Source organism: Chelon labrosus, assembly GCF_963514085.1.
Source record: "Chelon labrosus genome assembly, chromosome: 16".
NCBI lineage: Eukaryota > Metazoa > Chordata > Actinopteri > Mugiliformes > Mugilidae > Chelon > Chelon labrosus.
Window position 1 is genome coordinate 24343297 of NC_140349.1, and position 22301 is coordinate 24365597.

Sequence of the window (22301 nt, forward strand, 5' to 3'; positions counted from 1 at the left end):
AAAAAAAAGAACAACAAAAAAAAAAAAACCTGGGAAATTTAGTTCAATATATTATTTGTTTTCCACACATTATCCACAAAAAGATCATTTTTAAGATTGTGTTTAAGTAAGAGCACATTTAACCAAAACCCACATTTGTCAGTGACCCTGACAAAAATTGACAATATTGTAACCGCTTGTTCCTCTGAAGGGTCGCTGGGGTGCTGGAGCCTATCTCAGCTGTCATCGGGCGAGAGGCGGAGGTACACCCTGGACAGGTCGCCAGTCTATCGCAGGGCTAACACAGAGAGACAGACAACCATTCAGACTCACATTCACACCTATTTAGAATCACCAATGAACCTAACGAGTATGTCTCCAGAGAGAACCCACGCAGACACAGGGAGAACACACAGAAAGGCCCAGTTGGCCCATGGATTCGAAACCCAGAACCGTCTTGCTGTGAGGCATCAGTGCTAACCACCACAAATTCAGGAAGTAAGCAATTCCTGTGTCAAAACCTTGTATCACCATCCACCTCTTCTCCCTAGAAGTGTCTCCTTTCAAAATGTATTTCAATATGGATATATTTTGATTGGGTTGGATTGTCAGTTATTACTTTATCAGCCTTATGAAAGGAAAATCAAAGCTTGTCAAGGTCATTCAGTATTTGAAAAAGGAAAAAAGGATCTGCCAACATTTGCAAGTTTATTTCCAACATGCAAACCTCATTTGAATGAACATTTGCACAGTCTCACCTTGCCAAATGTTGTCTTTGAGATTTTCAAATGTTAGCAGTAAGATTTCTTTAAACACTTGTACATCAACTTTGTTAAATGAAAGACTTAAACCGCCCAACAGCCGTTACAGCCTTACTTTTCAATATACAGTCTGATCACAACCACAATAAAAAAATAATATAAAATATAAAACACAATATACCACCCACATGAAAAGAACCTATATAAACATATAGGTTTTAATATAGGTTCTCATATAGGTTTTGAATATATGTGACATACATAAAATTGGCCGTTTTCTTATATACGCATATATGCTATATATATGCGGCATATATATTATCATATATGTGCATATATAACGTATATATGCAGCATATATGCACAGATAAACTGCATATAGCATATAGGTTTCATATATGTGCATATATCCTCATATAGGTTCTTTCCGTGTGGGCAGCACCAGATTTATCGATTTAAACATCTCAGATTCAAAAAATATTTAAGTTGTCCATCAGGGTCCTTCAAGCTTTCTCTCCTTTCCTGGCAGTACACAACTCACTCAACCTCACCTTTAGTTGTGTTTCTTGCAGTGCAACTGTTCCAGCCACTTTACTCCTAAGCCTGCATTTCAGCTGAGCAAACATCATGAGTTCAATTGATAGTCCAGAACTGTAGCAAGAGGCCTTATAAACCTCTTATACATATTAATGGTAAAAAAAACAAACAAAAAAAAACCAAAAACATTTAGTTCTATCAAGTGCAAATTTTTGAAAAGTTTACATAGAAGAACATGCTCCATCTTAAGTTTGTGATGAGGTACATGTTAAAACATCCTTTTACAGACAAATAACTGACAGATGATCATATTACATAAAGGACATTACATACAGGCAGGCAGTATGTGGACTCAGGAGTGAGGAAGCATGCAGGAAGTAGCACAGTCACCTACAGTGGCTTGTGAACAATGAAGTTCCACAGGTCTGGGCTTGCATAGAAAACTTATGAGCATAACTATGGTAACTAAAAACACAGGGCACAGAAGTCAGCAGAGGAGAAATGTCTCATACCTGCAACACTCACAGAGGCCAAGCAACCTGGAACAAGGGATGCAAGTGCTCAGAGTCAAGGAAGAGCTCAACAAAAAAAAAACAACTTCCTGTTTTTATAGCGACTCTGCAGCTAATTGGCCCACAACAAAGGCACACAGCAACAGACCTGAATAGAGGGAGGGAGGCATCCCGTCTGCTACATTTACATTCGGGATAAATGCTCTGTTTTGAATCAGATTTGTTAAATTAGATTAAGATTAAATTAAATTGCAATATGCAATTCAACCGATCATAGTGGAGGATGTAGTTTGTGATGCTTTAAAACTGTACTGAAATAAACACTTAAATGTTTCTGTTATTTTGCCTAGCCCACTGACTACAGTGGGGTTGGCTGAGTAACAGTCAAACTACAAACTTCTACTGTAAACCACAGCCTCTAACATGAAAACACAATTTAATCAAAAACTCTCTCAGTTATTTGAAACCAATGCTGAATACTATAACCTTCATGAAGGAAAGATTTAGTGCAGGACTGTTACATCAGAATACATTTGTTTTCAGTGGTGTACCTAATGAACTGGATGAAGTGGATGTAGGGCAACATCCTGGACAACAATGTCACTTGGTCCACTTACTTCCTCCTCCGCAACATCAGTCCCATTCCTAGCACAGAGCGTTACCACCATTCTTGTCCATGCTCTCGTCACCTCACAAACTGATTACTTCACCTCTGTTCTTTTTGGTCGACCCTTCAGTCGCTCAGCTCCATGCCTTTGGAATGGATTCTCCCACATGACAACTGAAACATGGACTCTCTGACGTGCTTCAAATCCAGACTCAAAACACATCTTTTTAAAACAGCTTACTCCATTTAACCTTCTTATAACATTTCTATATACTTTTAAATCTGATTTGATTATATTGCATTGTATGTTTTATTTATTCATTCATTCATCTTCTGTTGCCGCTTGCTCCTGTGGGGTCTGATGGAACCTATCCCAGCTGTCATCGGGCGAGGGGCGGGGTACACCCTGGACAGGTCGCCAGTATACCGCAGGGCTAACAGAGTCCATGGATTTGAACCCGGGACGTTCTCGCTGTGAGGCATCAGTGCTAACCACCTCGCCACTCTTATGTTTTATGTATTGCTGTTTTATGTAAGGTCACTATGAGCACCCAAAAATAAAATGTATTATTATTATGTGTCTGACACAAAGTGAACCTTATTGATGCCACCAGTCAATACTGGCATCACCAATATTGCTTGTGATACAACTTTAGAAAAAGACCTAGTAAATAGTAATAGCTCGAGTTACTACTATTACATTATAATACAGCATGTATTCTATAACACAAAAAGAAAACATAAAACATCAAAACATTTTGCTTTTATTTATAATAATCTATACATATAGATTATATACTACTTTGGGTAAAAGGTAAAAGCAATATGTCTTGGGTCTGTGATTTTTGGTTAAGCTGCCAAACTGTGCTGACACGAGTAATAGCTTGTTACATGCTGCAGACACACGCAGTAGTGTCAGAAAACTCATTAAATTCAATTCAATTCAGTTTTATCTATACAGAGTAATACAAATTGTCTCAAGACGCTTTACAAAACCCAGGCTGAAAACTGACCTGAAACCCCAAGAGAAAGCACAAAGGCAGAACCCAGCTCATATGGAGGGACCCACCTGCTTGAGGCCAGCCGGGTACCAACAGAAAAAGAAAAAGGAGAGAGAAGCAGGAGTAATGAGATAAGCATACATCTGTCATAGATAGATACATGCATCTGACTTAAGTGTACATGTACAATCTAATCATGATTAATACAAAAAATAGCTAATGCATTTCACATTTGACAGTTTGATATAAATTGAGCTGTTAGTGACAGCAGTTCTATTACAAGTGAGTTAGCTGCTTTAATGATTGAAAGAGAGAGAAGAAAAGCAGACAGGCGCTCAGTGCATCATCCCTCAGCAGCATAGTCCCATAGCAGTTTAACCAAGGAATAGCTTGTCTTAAGCCTGACCTTGAAAGTAGAGAGGGTGTTTGCCTCCCAAACCCAGTCTGGAAACTGGTTCCACAGGAGAGGAGCAAGATAGCTGATGGCTCTACCTCCCATGCTTTTTGAAACTTTAGGATCCACAAGTAAGCCTACACTTTGAGATCGAAGTGATCTGTGGGAATTACATAGTACAATGAGGTCTTTAAAATATGATGGAGCTAGGCCTTTAAGAGCCTTGTACGTAAGGAGGAGGATTTTAAATTCTATGCTAGATTTTAAAGGGAGCCAATGAAGAGAAGCTAAACCTGGAGTAATATGATCTCTCTTGCTAATTCCTGCTGCAACATTTAGAATTATTGGAGACTTTTTCAAGAGCTATTTGGACAGCTAGACAATAATGAATTACAATAATCCAGCCTGGGTGACACAAATCCATGAACTAGTTTTTCAGCATCACTCTGGGGCTGGATGTTCCTAATTTTGACGATATTACGCAGGTGAAAGAAGGCAGTCCTGGTCACTTGCTTTATGTGCAAATTAAAGGACATATCCTCGTCAAATATTACACCAAGGTTTCTCTCAGTGGTTCTGGAGGCCAATGTAATGCCATGCAAAGAAACTACGTGATTAGATAATGAATATCTGAGATGTTTAGGGACAAATAAAATGATTTTTGTTTTGTCTCAGTTTAAGGGTAAAACGTTACTGGCCATCCAAGCCTTTATGTTTTTAAGGCATACTTAGAGTTTAACCAGCTGATTTATTTTATCTGATTTCAGGTATAAATATAATTGGGTGTCATCTGCATAGACGTTTATGTCGAGTTTCCTAACAATGTTGCCTAAGGGAAGCATGTATTATGTGAAGAGTATTGGTCCTAGCACAGGACCCTGAGGAACTCCATAACTTTTATGTGAGTAAAATCATCATTGTTGACATTGACAAACTGGAATCTGTCTGACAAATAGGATTCAAACCATTCTAATGTAATTCCTTGAATCTTGACTTTCAAATCTCTATTTATTTAAACATTGTGATGAATAGGGACACCAGTACAAGTATAGAAAAAAAGTCCATTGTCTGAAGCCATGAGGAGATTGTTAGTAACTGGTGGTGAATCCAGACTATGATGAACTTTAAAACCTGACTGAAACTCTTTAAACAAACCATTCCTGTTAAAATGAAGGTTGGATGTCTGCCTATAGTTGGCTAAAACATTTGCGTCTAGAGTAGGTTTTCTAAGTATTGGTTTAATTACAGGAATCTTGGAAAAGCCTCCATGATTAATTTATTTGGGATGGGATCTATAAGAAAAGTTGATGGTTTAGATGCTGTAATTATTGAAGTTCAATTCAATTCAATTCAATTTTATTTATATAGCGTCAATAACAATACAAATCGTCTCAAGACGCTTTACAAAAACCCGGCCTGAAACCCCCAGAGCAAGCCTGAAGGCAATGGTGGCAAGGAATAACTCCCTTTTAACAGGAAGAAACCTTGAGCAGAACCCAGCTCATATGGAGGGACCCATCTGCCTAAGGCCAGCCGGGTAGAGACACAAGAAAGAGAGAAGAGAACAGCAAGGAGAGAAGAGAACAGCAAGATAAACATACATCTGTCATTAGTGACCTCAGAAATATCTATTGGAGAGAAGGATTCCAAATATTAGTTAGGTCTTACTGAAGTTTGTACTTACTTACTGTACTTACATCTTTGACAGCTGTAGGAAAGATACCTTGAATTTTTTCTGAAATGCCTATAATTTTGTTTGTAAAGAAGCTTGTGAAGTCATTACTACTGAGGGTTGAAGGAATAGGTGGCTCAGAGCTACGACTCTTTGTCAGCCTGGCTACAGTGCTGAAAAAAAAAATCTGGGGTTGTTCTTGTTTTCTTCTATTAATGATGAATAGTATGCTGTTCTAATATTACAGAGGGCTGTTTTTAGCTTTCGGACTGCCTGCTTTGAACTGCACAATGGTGAATTATACCAGGGAGCTAGCCTCCACTGATTCATGATCTTTTCAGAGCGGAAACTGAGTCAAGAGTTGTGCAATGCGATGCTCCAGTGCTATAAACAAAATAAACAATATGTGTTGGAGTTAAACTTTGGTTGCTGCCATCCATAATATTGGCACAGGGCACTGATGTAAATAATGAAGGAATTAAGTCCTATTACCTTATATCTAGTTACAGCATCATCAGATAAGCATCAACTGTAATGAAATCTCTTTCCTATTGCTGTGGAATGCTGTATTGTAAATTCAAATGCTTTGAGGAAATGATCAAAGAAGGGGGTTATGAGTAAATACTGTCAAACCTTCAGTTTCTATGCCGTATGTCAGGCTAGAGCTAAGGTGTGATTAAAACAACAAGTTGATCTGTTTACATTAAGTAAATAAAGAGATGAGGCTTGGACATAACTTCATCTGTTCTAAGGGGTCATCACATACAGACTCAGACAATTCAGCTAAAACTTCAGTGTAAGAAGCAGGTGGGTGATACACCACAACAAAAAGAATAGTTTTTTGTGTTTTCCAGTCAGGATTAAGACTAAGGCATTAGTTAAAGATTTGCTTGGGTTTGGGATTAAAAGACTCCTCCTCTGCCTGTGCTTCAAGGAATGTGATAACTGCTATGACTGGGTGGTGTAGACTCATTTAAACTGACATATTCATCATCCTGCTGCCAAGTTTCAGTCAAACTAAATGGATCAATCTGATGATCAGTTATCAAAGCATTCACTAAAACAGATTTAGACGAGAGAGATCTGAAATTAGAAGTTCTGTTCTACCAATGAATTTGTCATGATTTGTATTAGGTTCTTATGAATAACTTCTCTTATGTTAACTGCAACTCTGCCTCCTGGCCTGAACTCTGGGTTGTTGGTTTTGGAAGGTCAATAAAATTGTCCAGATTCCTAGATATTACAGCTGCTCCTGAAAAATTCAGATGGATGCCATGTCTCTCCTGATTAGACCTGGCTTTGTTAGATATAATTCGCATTGGATATTTTATATTCATTCTCTGTTGAACAACTTGTTATAATAGGTATTATTGTGCAATAAAACTAACCACCGCCGCCTCTTCCACTCTGGGGAAACAAAGCATTTCCTCCACAACCAGTTACCCTGTAGGAGGTCCTGGAGAAAAGCCAGGACACTGACCAGCTCTTCAGTTGCAGCATGGACGAAATGCTGTGAACTCAATCAGCATAATATTAAATATTTCCGCTAGCATCTGAGCTATTTGGTCAAGTTTGTGCCTACATTTGAGAAGGTTTACCAGTTATGTTTAACAGGCATTTTCAATGAATTATGAAAATCAGACAATATTACACATCTGAGAGTTGCAAAAGTAAGTGCTCCACTAGGATTACATGTTAATTTCAATATTATCTGTCCAGAAGTTTTTCAAATCAGTGGAGAGACTCAGGTGTCTTTCACTGTTCAGTTTTGTTTAAAAGAAATCTGGGATTTGTCACAGTCTGATCTTCTCAAAACATGTCTGTGGAAGTGTGTTTATTGTTTATTTGGATCCCTATTAGTGGCAGCAGAACTGCAGCTATTCTTGACAGGACAGACAAAGGAGGACCTCAAAAAAAGAGCTGTTGTTCTTCATTAAGCTGAAAAAGGTTCCAGAGCCATGTAACCATGTCTATGAGCTGAATATTAAGAGAAACTAGGCCAATCAGTCATTCGACAAAAGAACGGTTGAAGAAGAACAAACTTCATGTTTTGGAATAGCCAAACCAAAATGTTGACCTGAATCATATTGAAATGTTTTGAAAGACCTAAAGAAAAAAGATCATGTAAGGAAAGCCACCAAATCTACAGAACTGCTTCTGTAGGAATCGGGAATCATGAAATGGGCTAAAATTCCTCCAAGCTGCTGTAGACAACTGATCAGCAGTTACCGAAAACGTTCAATTGCTGTTATTGCCGCACAAGGGGATAACTAACACCAGATACTGAAATGAAAGGTTCACTTACTTTTGCTACTCACGGTTATGAATGAATGGTTAATATTCTAGTATGAATAAATAGATGTACATGTATTGTATATCTGTTTAATTTGTGTGATTTCCCTTTCCCCACTTACATTTTAGATAAAACTACACTGCTTTGAAGATCCTGCCAATTTTGTCAGAAGCAACCTCTTCTACCTTGCACATTTATTTCCTTGAAACAAGATGACACTATCTCTCAAGTATAAAAGGCTCGGGTCGAGCATGTACAAATTGACGGGAGACGTGAAGACATGATTGACTTCTGGTTTACAACATTCTGAAAAATTAAAGATCAAGGTTAATTTTGTCCCTGGGCTCAGTTTTTAAGTTTCCTATTTTTGATCTCAGCATAAAATGTAAAGTCAGAAAGAGAGAGCATTATTTGTTTTCCTGTATCACATTCATAAAGAAAGAAAGAAAAAAGGATCATACATGGACCATTGTGTCATGCCCGCAGAGCATTCATTTGCATGTTGTCTATGAACTGACAGGCCCACAAGACTCACCCATATTATGACAAACTGCACAGACACAGAATCAGAGAGGACACAATGGTAAGAGAAGACAACTTAAAACAGAACTCACACTGATAAGTAAAGTTTTTTTTTTTAATTAACACTAATTGTGCTTTTATTATCACTGCACATTTGTACAGCACAACAAGACAGGATTCTTGATCTTGCTGCTTCTAGGTTAGTACATGCTCATTAATAACCATTAAGATATTATTGTTCACTCACTATGATGACATGTTACTACTTAATGAATTAATTTCCTTTCAGCTCTACCAGCACCTTCACTGGGCGTCAGCAGGGAATTCCACTATGTAGGTCTGAAACAAACTTGGGCCGAGGCTCAGAGATACTGTAGAGAGAATTCTGTGGACCTGGCGACCATAGAGAATGAAGAGGACTGGTTAATAGTGAAAAATATAATAGGCAGTGGAGTTCCATGGATAGGACTTTATAAAAACAGGGACTGGATATGGTCAGTAGACAATACACCTCTCTATGTGAATGGCAAGGGAGAGTGGTTTGTTTTTGTTGAGGACAATGGGGATCGTTGTGTGGTTCTCTTAGGAGGCACACTACGTGACGAACCATGCGATAAATTGCGAAAGTCAGTGTGCTATGATGGTGAGTGTTTAAGAATACTTTTTAGTATTCAATTTCATTTACACTTAATTACATAAAAAAAAAAATTGCCAGAACTCTTTACTGACTGTATTTAACATGTCTAACAGTACTCTTTGTTGTGGATATGCTGTATTTGTTTCAGAACCCACTAAAAAGTACATCCCAGTTACTGATGAGATGACCTGGGAGTCAGCTCAGAGTTACTGCAGGGAGAAATACACAGACTTGACCAGCATGAGAAGCCAACAAGAGAAGGAAGAGATCATGAAACTGACTGATTCATCAATCTGGTGGGTTGGTTTGTTTAAACCTGTGTGGAGATGGTCTGACCAGAGTGAGTATTCAGAATTCCAAATGTGGTCACCTACTGAGCCTACTAGTGTTAGCCATGAAAACTGTGTGGGTGCTACTGCAAATGGATGGTATGACAATCATTGTGAAAGGACATATTCGTTCATCTGCTCAGGTAAGGATTCAGATATATTGCCAACAAATAGACAAGTTTTATTTAAAACATTATTGGTCAGTTTGTTTGTTGTTTTTTCTTCGACATGTGTTTATGTATATCTAAATAAAGTCTCTATCCATAATATACAGTTCCCATAATGAAGCTGTTCAAGGTTGCAGTGAAGTCTGAAGGATCGATGGACATGAATGATCCCCAGGTGCAGGAGGCTGTTTTAATCCATGTAAGTATCATTTCTTTTCTAAAGCTTTTCTAGGAACCACCTGTGATTGTATTCTATGAAACTTATAAGTTATAGGCGATAACCAGCATGCTTACATGGTCATGATAACAAAGACTGGTGACTTGGTGCCGGTGACTAAACAAATCTAGATGCAGTAGAGCAAAATCTACATTTCATGTTAAATTTGTTATTGCATGCATGTATTCTTGAAGCCATGTATGTGTATATGAGTATAAGTGTTAATTTGCATTATTTGCAAATAAAATTGGCTCAGAGTCACACTCAGTTCAGGCAAACTGTCCGGAGGTTCTCTCAGGACGTCAGTGTATTGACCCAGCAAAATAAGTCCATCCCTTAGCAGCAGCTTATTTGAATAACATATTCACATGTACGTGTTACTCTGTTGAGTTGAGTGTTGGTTCTAGATGAGAACTGATGAGTTACAGTATATCACTAGAGATGGATTTTTCCTACAGGAATGATATCACTCCATCCAAGGCTCAGATTTCCCGATTTCCTGGTGACACATAAACACAGCATGCACTTGTGGACCTGAGCAGTGTGAAAACAGTCTCAAAACTCTGCATGTGTGCACAACCTGATCCGTGGGTATCTGCCATAGACAGTCTGGTCTGGTATCTGCCTATCAGTATGTGCACGCTTAGACATGTGTAAGCACAGGAAGTCTTTTAAAAGCGAAAATGATAAGCTTGTGAACTTGAACGACCAGAAATGTGAATTTGCTATAAAAATATGCATATGTACAGATTTATGAAGCATCAGTAAATGAATGACAAGCATTGACAGTCTGTCATGATGACTCAGGCTCAAACACACACAATTTTGAGAGAACAGTACTCAACATTATTGCAGGCAAAGTAAAGAGTCTTTTTGTCTTGTAGCTGGAGAAACATTTGAAGGACCATGGAATCCATCAGAGGTTCAGACTGAGATGGAGGAAACAACCAAATGGAAAAACCTTTAACAAGATGGAGCCTGAACAGTGACCCTAATGCTCTATTTTCTTTCACATACTGTATATATAAACACACTACAACGGGACAGGTTATTTTATTTAAGTACATGGATACGTATTTTATTCACAGAATTCAATATACACTTTTTGTTCATGAAAACAAATTGACAAAATATACTTCAAAGAACTCATCAGCAGTTTAATTTGCATGTAATTAGCAAATACTAATAAAATTCTTAAGTGTATTTATTTATAGATATTAAAACCCAAACTTGTCATGTTTTAATTATAGCTCCGTATGACAAACAAAACCAGAATTCATGCTTAGAGAAGAGTGAACCAGCTACACCTAATACCTATTCACACAGTTTGGACTTGCTCCTAGATAGGCTTTAGTGTGAAAAATCATTTTCCTCCTTTTGTAACCAGTACATAACTTATGGAAATATTGTGATTCAGATAGAAGAACATCTGGGACTCTTAGAATGGAAATGAGGAACCTGCTATGCTGTAATAGTGGCTAAATACTGTACTTAAACTGATCCATATCAATGCTTATGAAGAAAGAAAACCTCATCTGCTACTTCTTGGTGTGATTAGTAGAAGATCATTACAGTTATAAGTTGCAATTATTGCCTTTATTAATTGATCATTTGGAATTAAATGCTGATGAAACTGTAGAATGACTTGCCTTTGCACATCAAGGCCGACTCACTTCTTGTTTTTAACTCCTCTCTTAAAACACATTTGTTCTCGTTGACTTTTAACTCAGTTTGAGATGTAGGTTCTTGTTATTGGTTAGTTGTTTGTATGACTTTAATTTTGTTTCTAATATTTTCTATGTTTTATTTTGTGTGTGTGTGTTTTACCTGTCCTCATGTTTGTGTACAACTCTTTGGCCAACTGTGTTGTGTTTAAAGTGCATCATAAATAAAGTTAAGTTGAGTAATGCTTAGTAGATCAGTTATTAATGAAAACATATGCTTACTAAAGAAAAAATAAAGAGTTCTTACAGTAAAACATCAATCCGTACAGGAATAAACTAGAACAATGCAGAACAATACCAGCACACCGTCACCCAGGTATAAATGCTCACAACTGTGTAGGTCACTCTTGTATAGGTTCTGAAGAAGAAGGATACAACATGCTTTAGATGACAAGATTGATATCACTGTCATATGTTAGCAGCATTAAGGTTTTGTTATCCTTAAGCCACTTTGTAACTACTTTGGCAGTATGCTTAGGGTCATTGTCCATTGTCCTTGTCAATAAGATATCATTAGACACAGAACTGTAGGCGTTCCCTTCTCTTTCTGCGCAAAGAATTTGGAGACCCGATCCAAAACACGCCCTGAATAATTAACACATAAAACCAGAGGGACACGCCTCCTCCGCACTTTTAACTTTTCCTTTACTTCTTTACTTTTTCTTTTAGCTTCCTTTACTTTCAACTTTCTTTCCTCTTTCCTTTTCCTTTTTACTTTCAACCTTTAACCTTTTTTTTTTACTTATTTTTTTTCCCGATGCGCAATTTTTGTAGTAAACTTTAATTCTTAAAGTCTTAAAGTCCCAGAGAGACCTGCATTGGCTTTGTCGTTTCGTCACCACCTCGTCACGCCGACCCTTCGCCGTCGCCGTCCTCTGCTGAGAAACCTCTGCAAAAGTAGGCTCAATCGTCCCCACTGTTACCCGCTTAAGATAAAGAGTTGGTGTCACTACTTTGAAACTCCCTATTAACATCTTTCAGAGAAGCTTGATTAGATTAGGCATCAAATCCATCCATCGTCAGTTTAAGATATAATACATCTCCATCTCTCACCATCGTTCCACAAAGTAGTTATTTCACGTCTCATCATATTCTATTTGATTACACACACACATATATATATTCTATTAGTACCTCATTTATTCATAGTTGTCACTTCAATAAATACATATTTATTCACACTTGTTTGTGACGTTGTTTTACACTGTATTAAAAGACACATAAACCTTTTTTTTCCCTCACTGTCTGAAATTAAATCAGACTAAACCTCTCCTGTTTTAGGTCAGTTAGGATTACCAAAATTATTTCTTTTTGTTAAATGCCACAATAAAGAGAGAGAGAATTTGTTAGAGAATTTTTTATTACTTTCTTCAAAGTCAGAAGGTTACATACATTTCCTTATTTCCATATTTGGTAGCATTGCCTTTAAACTGTATGACTTGGGTCAAACGTTTTGGGTATCCTTCCACAAGCTTCTTGCAATAGTCTGCTTTAATTCTGGTCTATTCCTCCTGACAGAACTTGTGTAACTGAGTCAGGGTTGTAGGCCACCTCGCTCACACACACCTTTTCAGATCTGCCCACAAATTTTCTATGGAATTGAGATCGGGGCTTTGTGATGGCCACTCCAAAACATTGGTTTTGTTGTCCTCAAGCCACTTTGTGACTACTTTGGCAGTATGCTTAGGGTCATTGTCCATTTGGAAGACCCATTTGTGTCCAAGCTTTAACTTCCTGGCTGATGTCTTGAGCTGTTGCTTCAATATTTCCACATAATGTTCTTTTCCCATGATGCCGTCTATTTTATGAAGTGCACCAGTTCCTCCTGCGGCAAAACAGCCCTACAACATGATGCTACCACCCCCATACTTCACAGTTGGGATGGTGTTCTCAGGCTTACAAGCTTCATCATTTACATCAGATCACAGGACATGTCTCCAAAAATTAAAGTCTCTGTCCCTGTGTGTATTTGCAAACTGTAATCTGGCTTTATTTATTTATGTTACTTTTGGAATAATGGCTTCTTCCTCGCTGAGTGGCCTTTCAGTCCATGTCGGTACAGGATCTCGTTTCACTGTGGATAGTGACACTCTCTTACCAGCTTCAGCCATCATCTTGACAAGGTCTTTAGCTTTTGTTCTGGGGTTGATTTGCACGTTTTGGACCAAAACACGTTCATCTCTGGGACATAGAACCCGTCTCCTTCCTGAACGGTATGATGGCTGGACATTCCCATGGTGTCTATACTTGCGTATAATTGTTTGAACAGATGAACATGGCACCTTCAAGCATCTGGAAATAGTACCCAAGGATGAACCAGTTTTGTGGAGCACCACAGTTCTCTTCCTGATATCTTGGCTGATTTCTTTTGATTCTCCCATGATGTCAAACAAGGAAGCAGTGTGTTTGAGGTATAGCCTTAAAATACATCCACAGTTGTGCCTCCAATTAACTCAAATGTTGTCTGTTAACCTATCAGAAGCTTCCAAAGTCATGACATCATCATCAGGGCTTTCCTTCATTGTTTAAAGACATAGTCTTTGTGTATGTAAACTTCTGACTTTGAAGAAAGTAATAAAAAATTCTCTAACAAATTCTCTCTCTCATTATTGTGGCATTTAGCAAATATAAATAATTTTAGTAATCCTAACTGACCTAAAACAGGAGAGGTTTAGTCTGATTTAATTTCAGACAGTGAGGGAAAAAAAAGGTTTATGTGTCTTTTAACACAGTGTATGTAAACATCTGGTTTCAACTGTAAGTCGTGTTCTTCCTACTTCAAAAGGAGGTGGTGCCCTAATGAGACATTTAAAAGGTGTAACAAACCCTACACTTCATAAATACCCCGACTCCCCTGACCTTGTCCCCACAATCAGCTGCCTAGAACTCTGAAACTGAAAATGATTGATGCACACAAAGCAGGAGAAGGATATAAGAACATAGCAAAGCGTCTTCAGGTACCAGTTTCCTCTGTTCGGGCAGTTAAAAGGAACACTGGAGGTCAAAACTAGGTCTGGAAGACCAAGAAAAATATCAGAGAGAACTGCTCGTAGGATTACTATTAAAGCAAGTCAGAACCCCTGTTTGACTGCAAAAGACCTCCAGGAAGATTTGCAGACATTGGAGTTGTGGTACACTGTTCAGCGACACCTGCACAAATATGGTCTTGATGGAAGAGTCATCAAAACCACAAAATGCAGCGTCTGAATTTTGCAAAAGAACATTCAGACAAGCCTGATGCAATCTGGAAGCAAGTCCTGTTTAGCTGCTGAAGTGTTGGAACACATGATTTGCACAATACATTTTATCACATTGCGTTTTGCACATTGGTATGGGTGTAGTTTGCACTATTGAGTGTTGAAATATTTGTCTCCCTATTTATTGTCCTTTTGTAGCCTTGGTTGGCTGGTGGGTGCTGTGTGGGCAGAGGTGGACAGAGTACACACCTTCACTACTTGAGTAAAAGTACAGATACTCCTTGTCAAATATTACTCCAATACAAGTAAAAGTAGCTTAGTCAAAATATTACTTAAGTAAAGTACTAAAGTATTTGCTTAAAAAAATACTTAGGCCTACCGTATTTTTCGGACTATAAGTCGCACTTTTTTTCATGGTTTGGCTGGCCCTGCGACTTATACTCAGGTGCGACTTATATATTAAAATATATAATTTCACGTGTTCGTTATTTTCACACTGACAGCCGCGAGAGGGCACTCTAGGCTTGTGTGCCAGTATCTGCTACTTCTTTTACTCCTCTTTTACTCGGCGGTGCGCCGTCTACCTCCGAAGTTCGCGGAGTTGCTTACACTGCATGAAAAGTGGGATTTTCGTCAGTATGTGGCACTGTAGATTGTCGTGAAACTTCAGGTTAACGGCAGTTCACGGCAATTTGCAGGCAATGCCAAAAACTGCCGTGAATGGTCGGAAATTGACGTGGGCCCTGCTTGGCAGTCATCCCCCATGACCCCCCTCCTCCTAATTCTAGGGGAGGCCAATTCAAATGCAAATCAGGGTTGCAGGGGGAGTTTTACCCCAGGTGACATTTTTCTAAAAGGTAAGAAAATCTCTGGTACAAATAGATCAGGCTCAGTATAGCCTAATTATAGTCTCTTAAATTTTAGCTTAAATTTATTTATTTAATGAAAGTATGCTAGATTACTGTATATGTCATTAGCAATGGCAAATGTTACACAACAGAAAAAAGAAAATGATACACAACAGAATTTATTTGAACAATTAGTTTCAATCAGCCTTTGCCACAAAGGTAAAATGTGCATTCCATGCAAACAACATTAGAATCAGAATGAGGTCTGCAGAGATCAGTCTCCTAGATCTCAACCACTGTGCATAGTGGCATGACTACAGTGACCTTTTCTTTGGTCTTACTTAGGGGGTGCGCGAGATGAAAAATGCAATATGGCGGAGAAGAAGTTGTCTTCTTCTACGCACCGTATATGCACAACTATATCTGTTCCTGAGCCTGTGCTCTTTGTTATTTATGTTGTGGGTCTTGTGTAACTTTATTACAATTTAGTTAAAATTATTGGCGTTCTAATTTTATTTCCAAAACCGCTGTTATGATGACGTCGTTGTGTTAGCTCCACGGTCATTTACAGTTGCTGCAATTTTTGTTCAATTCGGGTGAAAATATTATCCATATTTCCCCCAACTGATCTGCTTTCTGCCTCTGAGCCTGTCCTCATTCTCTTTGCTCTTAAAAGTGGAAGCTTGTGCGTAACTTTGTTTCATTATATTGTTATAAGAGTAGCGTGGGTCCTTTAAGGGGGTAGTACAGTGCGCATGTGCGACCGTAACGTGTGTGTGTGTGTGGGGGTGGTAGAGCGAGGGTAGAGCGAGTGCGCCGGTGAATGGAAGTAACAGCGGGACTGGTTAGCACAGCTATTAGGGAATTTAGCAATAAATGTACAGTTTATGTCATAGTTGTTGGTGAATAAAGGCTGTCGCTTCCTGACCAATGGCTGGACGGCGTCTCGCCTTCAACTCGCCTTCAACTCCTCTTGGACGCGATCAACAACTTCCAGGCAGTCCGCAGACTGACGAGAAGAAACTGCTGGTTGCTATCAGTGGATTATCTCGTCAACTTAATCGAGTTGCTGCCGAGATGAATGAGCAGTTAACTCAACTCAGCGATACGGTAAACTCCAGGTTGCTGTCCATAGAGGATAAGTTGGCTGCTCTGGAGTCGAAAAACTGTGCAGGAGAGACTGACTCTAGGAAGAGAAGACGGACAATCCCAAGACTGCGGTAAGAATATGTTCGATGACTGCTAGCTAAGCTAAAAGTATCCTAGCCTAAAACTAAAGCTAAGAGTAGCCTATAGCCTTGCAAAAGAACAAGTGAGCAAAACCAGTGAAAGTTGCTTTATTAAAGTGTATTTTTCTGTCTTGTAATTTACAGGAAGCAGTAGCTACGCCGTCTTCACAACTCAGAGACCAATCGCATGCGCTACGAACCGGAGCAAGGGTAAGATTTAAGCTTAAATAATATGCTTATTAACTTATTTACTGTTCCCCCTTCCTTGTTTAATGTTACTGTGGCTTACGTTTGATTTTTATTCATACCACTCTCATTTAATTGTTTTCCAGCCGCCTGTAAGACATAGGCTACTACGAGACAGTAGGGCCTACGCAGGAACTTCAGATATAACCAGCATGAATTTGCATCGCAGGCGGAGGCTGCGAAGAGTTCAGCTCGGGGTCGGTCGAGAAGAAAGAGGGTAAGACTTTTTTTGGTGACTATTTTTCTGGTGCATTGATAGATGTATTGTGTTCATATGTAGTGCATCGCAAAGTACTGATTCTCTTCATTGATATTTTTTACAGCTGCTGGAAGCGAGACAGAGTGTGCTAGCCGAGGACGAGGTTGAACTCTGGAAGTCCGCCACCGTAGACCTGATGTCTGATGAGGAAGACGGCGTTGTTGGCGGCGTGTCTGTGTCAGGATCTATGTTTCTGTGTGGATTTGTTCTGCCTGTCTCTCTCTGAAGGCTGGGCGGAGCTGGAGCCACCTGCTAACACACCTGCAAGCAATGGAGCCTCATCAGCCACCTACTCACCTCATCAATATAATCCTGGTTCAGTCCTCCACTCGTCGCCAGATCGTCTGCTTACCATAGTGGTACATTGCCTTGGTTTTTTGCTCTAATACTCCGTATAGCGTTGTATACTCATTTCTTGTCTCTTTGTCTTCAGCTCCTGGACCAATCCACTCATTCAGTTCTCTTGTCATCTCCTTGGGATCCTCACCAGCTCCACCATTCTGCCAGCCTTCTTCCCTGCACCTCCTCCCCTGTTCTCTCCGGAATACCACACAACCTGCTTCTGACTAGCCAGCTTTGTTCCTTCAATAAACCGGTTTTATCACAACTACACTGGCTTCGGGTTTCGTGTTTGAGACTTGTGTCCGAATTATATCGGCAGACGTGACAGTACGATCTGGCCACAATATGGACACCTCAGACACAGACCCTGAATCAACTCGCCTCCGCCATGCTGTTTCCCAGCAAGGACACCTCCTTGGACAACACGAGCAGAACATTCGTGACCTTTTCAAACACAACCAAGAAGTATGTCAACACTTATCGCAACTAACCTCTCAGATTACCACCCTTCTTACCTTGCAGACCTCAGCTCCCCTCACCGCTGCTGTTGCTGCTGCAGTTCCAGTGAGTCCTGAACCCAGGGACACCAAAGCCCCAGACCCGGAACCGTACTCTGGTCAGCCCAATCTTTGTAGAGGCTTCATCTTCCAGTGCTCCACCGTTTTCCAGTTAAGACCTGTTTCTTTTGCCTCTGATGTCTCCAAAGTGCAGTATATTTGTAGTCTGTTAAGAGGAAAAGCACTAACCTGGGCTGAGGCCCGCTTTTCTCGTCGCTCTTTTTCTGATCTGAGTTTTGAGGATTTTTTGGCGGAATTCAAAGGAGTATTTGATCACCCAGATTATCAGAGCGACGCTTCAATGAAATTAATGAATTTGTCCCAGGGATCTAGGCCAGTTTCTGAATACATCATTGAGTTCTGGACTCTGGCAGAGGAGGTAGATTGGACTGATAATGCTCTGAGAACGGCTTTTGTTAAAGGACTTAATGAACAATTGAAGGACGAGCTGGTCTCAAGAGATGAGCCGGCCAGCTTGGATTCTTTGATTTCATTGACTAATAGGATTGATGCCAGGCTTCGCTCACGTCGTTTGGAGAAGACTCCAGGCCCCAGGTCTAAGTCTCTTCTGCCACTGCCGACCACCAGCCACCAGCCGACCGCTTCTGCTACAGCTCTTGCCTTACCATCCAGTACCCCTGTAGAGCCCATGCAGCTGGGTCGGGCTCGCCTTACCCCTGAGGAGAGGCAACAAAGGCGCCAGGCAGGTGAGTGCCTCTATTGTGGCAAAAGAGGACATTTTATTGCCTTCTGCCCAATTCGACCAAAAGACCAAGCTCACCAGTAGCAGTGGGGGTCCTGGTGAGCCAAACGACGTTCCCCCAAGAACCGCTTAATCGTTTTCAGTTGCCGGCTTCCCTCTGTTGTAACACATTTTCTTTACCCATGTTGGCGTTGGTGGACTCGGGGGCAGAGGAGAATTTCCTAGATCAACAGGTGGCAGAACAAGCCGGCTTAACGCTAGAGCCTTTGAAGGAGCCTCGGACTGCTCTAGCTGTGGATGGGAGAGTCCTGGCCAGGGTAACTCACTGCACCCAGCCCCTCTTGCTTATTGTTTCAGGAAACCATAGAGAATCTATTCGCCTCCTCGTTATATCCTCACCTAGTTCACCACTCATTCTTGGACTCCCCTGGTTGAAACTCCACAACCCCAACATGGATTGGTCTGGTGGGAAAGTTTTAAGTTGGAGCTCTTTTTGTTTTGAGAACTGTTTAAAGTCTGCCTACTGTCCTCCTACAGAATTGGATCCCTCTCCTGAGCCTCCAGACCTTAGCGGCATCCCTGAGGTTTACCATGGTCTTCAGCAAGTCTTTAGTAAGTCTAAAGCACTCTCTCTGCCCCCACATAGGCCCTATGATTGCTCTACCGACCTGCTCCCTGGTGCTCCCCTTCCTTCTAGCCGCCTGTACAATCTCTCCAGACCTGAGCACGAGGCAATGGAGCGATACATCCGGGATTCCCTGGCAGCCGGCATTATCCGACCTTCCTCGTCCCCACTTGGAGCTGGGTTCTTTTTTGTACCCAAGAAAGACTCTACATTAAGACCTTGCATAGATTTCAGGCCACTTAACAATATTACAGTTAAGAATAAATACCCTCTGCCCCTCATTGATTCTGCTTTTACTCCACTCCACGGTGCAACCATATTCACCAAGCTGGATCTCCGGAATGCTTATCATTTGGTTCGGATTAAGGAAGGGGACGAATGGAAGACTGCGTTTAACTCCCCTCTGGGTCATTTTGAGTACCTAGTGATGCCTTTTGGACTCACCAATGCCCCCGCAGTTTTCCAAGCCTTGATTAATGATGTCCTACGGGATTTCTTGAACAGATTTGTTTTTGTATATCTTGATGACATTCTGATTTTTTCCCAATCCCTAGAGGAGCACCAGCAGCATGTACAGGCCGTTCTTCAGCGCCTCCTGGAGAACAAACTCTATGCTAAAGCGGAGAAGTGTGAATTTCATGCAAAGGAGGTCAGTTTCCTGGGGTTTATTATCGAGGAAGGACAGGTCAAGACTGCCCCAGAGAAGGTGGAAGCAGTGACAAAGTGGCCCGTTCCTGGCAACCGTAAGGAATTGCAGAGGTTTATTGGATTTCCCAACTTCTACAGGAGGTTTATCAAGAACTTTAGCACTGTTATTGCACCTCTCACTCGTCTTACCTCTTCTGCAGTGCCTTTCCAGTGGTCCTTGGAAGCTGACGCTGCTTTTCTCCTCCTCAAGAGACTCTTCACCACAGCCCCTGTTCTCGTTCATCCTGATTCCTCCTTGCCATTCATTGTAGAGGTGGATGCTTCTGATGCAGGAGTGGGAGCAGTCCTCTCTCAACGCCGTGGTCCAGACTACAAGCTCCACCCCTGCGCGTTTTTCTCTAAACGACTATCTCCAGCAGAACAAAACTATGATGTGGGCAACAGGGAACTGCTGGCGGTGAAGATGGCCCTGGAAGAGTGGCGAAATTGGTTGGAGGGCTCTGTACAACCATTTGTAGTTTGGACAGACCACAAAAACCTGTCTTATATCCAGTCTGCCAAGAGATTAAATCCCCGGCAAGCTAGGTGGGCACTCTTCTTCAGCAGATTTAACTTTACACTTACCTATCGCCCTGGTTCCCGCAATACCAAACCAGATGCCCTTTCCCGCCAGTTCTGCCAGGAGGAGTCGCCAGATAAACCAGAGAATATTCTCCCTCCCTCCTGCCTAGTCGCTCCCATCACCTGGGAGATTGAGTCTTGCATCCAGGAGGCACTTCGTACTCAACCCGATCCAGGAAGTGGTCCCCCTGGCCTTCAGTTTGTCCCCGATTCTGCCCGAGCCCAAGTACTTCAATGGATTCATGGTAGCAAATTCTCCTGTCATCCAGGAATAAATAGAACACTGACTTTGTTGAAACGCAGCTTCTGGTGGCCCACGATGGACCAAGACACTCGCTCATATGTTTTGGCCTGTTCAGTTTGTGCTAGAGGGAAAACCTCAAATTCACCACCATCGGGTCTCCTTCAGCCTCTGCCCATCCCAGGTCGGCCGTGGTCCCACATTGCCCTGGACTTTGTGACCGGACTCCCTGTATCTCAAGGTAACTCTGCCATCCTTACTGTGGTAGATCGTTTTTCTAAAGCAGCACATTTCATTGCCATTTCCAAACTGCCATCTGCCAAGGAGACAGCTGAACTACTTACTAACCATGTCATTCGTTTACATGGCATCCCAGTGGACATTGTCTCTGACAGGGGACCTCAGTTTGTGTCACAGGTTTGGCGAGCCTTTTGTCAGGGCATCGGGGCCACGGCCAGCCTGTCTTCCGGTTTCCACCCTCAGTCAAATGGCCAGACAGAACGAGCAAACCAGGATCTGGAGACAACCCTGCGTTGTATGGTGTCGGCAAACCCTGCTTCCTGGAGCACTTTCCTCCCCTGGATCGAATATGCCCACAATTCCCTGGTCTCATCTGCCATAGGTATGTCACCATTTGAAGCATCGCTGGGTTACCAGCCCCCTTTGTTTCCCAGTCAGGAGAAAGAGCTGGCAGTGCCATCCGTTCAGCAGCATCTTCTGCGCTGTCAGAGAGCATGGGAGAAGGCCCGCACTTCTCTTCTTCGTTCCTCTGCCCAGACCAAGAGAGCAGCTGACCGACACAGAACTCCTGCTCCTCAGTACCAAGCAGGTCAGTCAGTTTGGTTATCTTCCAAAGATGTACCCCTGAAGACGGATTCCCGCAAGTTGTCACCTCGTTTCCTTGGTCCCTTTAAGATTTTGAAAATTATCAGTCCCACTGCTGTCCGTCTGGAACTGCCCAAGACTCTTAGGATCCATCCAACTTTCCATGTTTCTCAGTTGAAACCTGTTCGTCACAGTGTGCTTTGCCCTCCAACCGAACCCCCGCCTCCCCCCCGGCTCATCGACAACCACCCTGCATTCACTGTTAGGCGCCTCTTGGATGTGCGGCGGAGGGGTCGTGGTCTCCAGTATCTGGTCGATTGGGAGGGTTATGGACCAGAGGAGCGGTCTTGGGTGCCGCGGTCTTTTGTCCTGGATGCTGCCATGGTTAGGGAATTCCACGCTGCTCATCCATCCAAGCCTGGGGGTCGCCAGGAGGCGACCCATTAAGGGGGGGGTACTGTCAGGATCTATGTTTCTGTGTGGATTTGTTCTGCCTGTCTCTCTCTGAAGGCTGGGCGGAGCTGGAGCCACCTGCTAACACACCTGCAAGCAATGGAGCCTCATCAGCCACCTACTCACCTCATCAATATAATCCTGGTTCAGTCCTC